Here is a 3222-nt window from a genome sequence, read left to right on the forward strand (position 1 = left end):
AGTTGCCATGTGGCGTAAGACATGGATACCATGCGCAGACAGCCATGGCTAACAAGGTAGTCATCTCTTGTTAGCCACAGACGGTTGCCGTATGGGGATTTTTTCATATGTTATGCAGCGTCAAAATTAAAAGAATGTCGTGCAAAGAAAGAAGCCAGAACTAACCTGCAGTTTCCCGTATTTCGTATCAGTTATCTTGTCCGCGGCAAGCACAGCCTTGACAGCATCGTAAGTCCATGCAGAAACAACAAACTTGTGTGGAGGCGGCGGGCCTCCTATCCCAGTAAAGTCCACAGTGGACAGATCAGGACGATCGACATACATGAGCTGATGTACAACAATTTAAAAAGAAAAAATATCAGTTGCCATCATGGTATTTTGCAAAAAATAAGTTAACGTATGTTCCTTCAATCATCAAGTTGGAGGGCATGAAGAAGGAAAGAGTTGCCATGTATTTCTGTTAGTTGCCATCTATATGTGTTAGTTGCCATCTAGTTATGTTGGCAGTTGCAATCTAGTTATGTTGGCAGTTGCCATCTAGTTATGTTGGCAGTTGCCATTCTAGTTATGTTGGCAGTTGCCATCTTGTTATGATGGTAGTTACCACAATGTCACCATCATGGTTGCCATGCATGCTCAAGGATCTAGGAGTGTTTGCAAAAGAGTAGTACAAAAATACCATTAAATGGAGTCGACAACCCTTCTGGTACATCTTGTTTGAGAATGCATCATGCAGGAAGTCCGCAATGAACTTACACCAATTCATGTTCTTCACTTCTTTCAGTTTTGCCTGCACGACACAAATTTCAGGACAAGAGGTTGCTGCATCAGAAATCAAAATGGGAAAACATCAAGAAACTGGCAGTGACTAGCTTACAGATGACATAGGAGTGAAAAGATTGAAGGAAAAATGAAGGAGTAGAGATAGAGCATTCACCAGGATGGGGAAGCATTTGTTGCTTGGGCGAAGAGATGTGGTCGGCGCAAAAACACCCAAGATCAGGTACATGAGTAGCTTCATCTTAAAAACTTCGCCATGGGTTTTCATGCCCTCCAGCGAATTTGCCAGCACGGTCGTGTTCGACATGGATGTCATCCCAGGAAACAAACGGGCAAACAACGTTTCCTCAGTCGTATTATTGACCTCATACGGGACTTTGATTTCTCCACGGGGCACACCCAACGTGCAGAACATGGATTCCTCGTCTAAAGACAGTCTTCCACTTCCCGGAATCACAAATTCCCTGGAGGCGGGCTCGTAAATCTCACCGAGCCAGTCGCATACAGGGTTCACTAGATTCTTGCACCGAACATCCATCAGAGCCTGCATCCCCAACTCAGCAGCAGCTCCCTTCTGGTCGTCGGTGAATCCCTCGGTCAATATAGTCAGGCGCTCACCCTAAAAAAAATATAGTCAGGCGTTCCTGTGAAGCCCTATTGCGATTACGTTTATTCTTCTGCAAAACAGAGAAATGATCATTTGTTGCCATGTTTCACTATCATGAAGGTTTAGACCCTATCAGACGATTGCAAACTCAACATGACATTCAAAACATATGGGGGATGGGGGATGGGGGGGTGGACAGTTACCTCATCGCCGTCTGTTGTCCGTCTAGTGGCGCGATTCTGCCGCGGTAACTCCATGAAATCATCATCATCGTCTTGATGATCGCCGCGAGCCATTCTGCTAAGGTAAGAACAAAGCAAAATGTCAGGGTGAAAATGAAAGTATGAAGTAAGCAGTTGCCACCTAACAGAATGTACTTGCCACATGGGCTCAATTGAAAGTGGCAAAAAGTTTAGGCAATATCGTATGAACACCCACACCCCCTATGATTGTCCAACAATAAATGTGGCAACAAAACACATTGGCTTCATTTGAAAAATGTACAGATCATAAGGCACTTGAAACAAAATGCTGAAGTTGCCATGTTAGCACAAGATAGTACGAAAGAAAGGCACAAATCTTCGGCTGCACAAACATATAATGTGGCAACTCACACTCTGTCCTCATACAAAAAATGAGTTGTCATATATTCAGAGGCAAATGTACTAGGTTGAAATTACCATGTTAAAATACAAGACAATTCAAAAAGTGTTGAAAACATCTACTGAACAACCTGTAATGTGGCAACTCACACACTAACCTCATATTAAAAATGAGTTGCCATGTAATACGGTCAAATATGTTCAGATATCACAAGTCAGCATGGCAAAACACAAAATTGAGTCTATTGTACAGTGAATTTGCCACATTTTCCTGCCTATATCATGGCAACAGCCTTAGTGTGTTAAGAGAAATACTTGCCACATGGAAATCATATTGTGTGGCAACTGACACATTTAATCAGGAAATTAGTTGCCATCCAGTGCACAGTCGCTGAAACTGCCATGACTACCTATTTACTACACTTTATCATGCCTACAGCATGGCAACAACCATAGTGTGTGCACAAAAAAAGTTGCCACATGGAAATCAAATTTGTGGCAACTGACATAGTTGATCAGGGAATTAGTTGCCATCCAGTGCAGATAGTTACTGAAACTATCATGTCTACTTTCATACTGCACTTTGAAATACAACTACCTAGATCTAGGGTTCATTGGCAACTATCATAACCTGAAAATCGTCAACAAAAAACTTCCTACACTGATCGCAAATAGCATTTCGAGACAAATACATAACTAATGGATAGAAAAACGCTGGCTCAATCCCAAGGCAGAACCAGGATGTGGCTGCGGGCAGGCTGAGCCACACCGGCATGACAGCCGCGGCGGCGGCGGCGGCGGCCAAACTGTGCAGTGCCACCGAAAACGACCAGCACAGGACTCCGCCGCCGGTGGGAATGCCGGAGCATCGCGAATCTGCCTAAATCTCGATGAATCTCGAGCGGAACATTGACCACAGAGGAGAGGGGAGAAATGCAAGGAAGGAACGTGACCGTGGGAAGGAGCATTACCTTCACTCTGTAGGCACTCCGGCGAATACGCTCCGGTCCGGCGAGTCCCACCGACGGCCGCGAATGCCGTCGACTCTTCCGCCTCCGCCGTCGCCTTCTCCTCTCGCCTTCTCTTCCAATCAAATGAACTGCGGGGTGGGTTGGGTGAGTAATGAAGTGGAGAGTAAATGGAACCGTGAGGGGATGAGGGGCGAAGTGCGCGACGTGGTTGACGGCAACCGCAGTTCGGGCGTGGCGTGCGGGCGCAGAGCAGTTCCACCGC

Source organism: Triticum aestivum, chromosome 7D (assembly GCF_018294505.1).
Source record: "Triticum aestivum cultivar Chinese Spring chromosome 7D, IWGSC CS RefSeq v2.1, whole genome shotgun sequence".
Classification (NCBI taxonomy): domain Eukaryota; kingdom Viridiplantae; phylum Streptophyta; class Magnoliopsida; order Poales; family Poaceae; genus Triticum; species Triticum aestivum.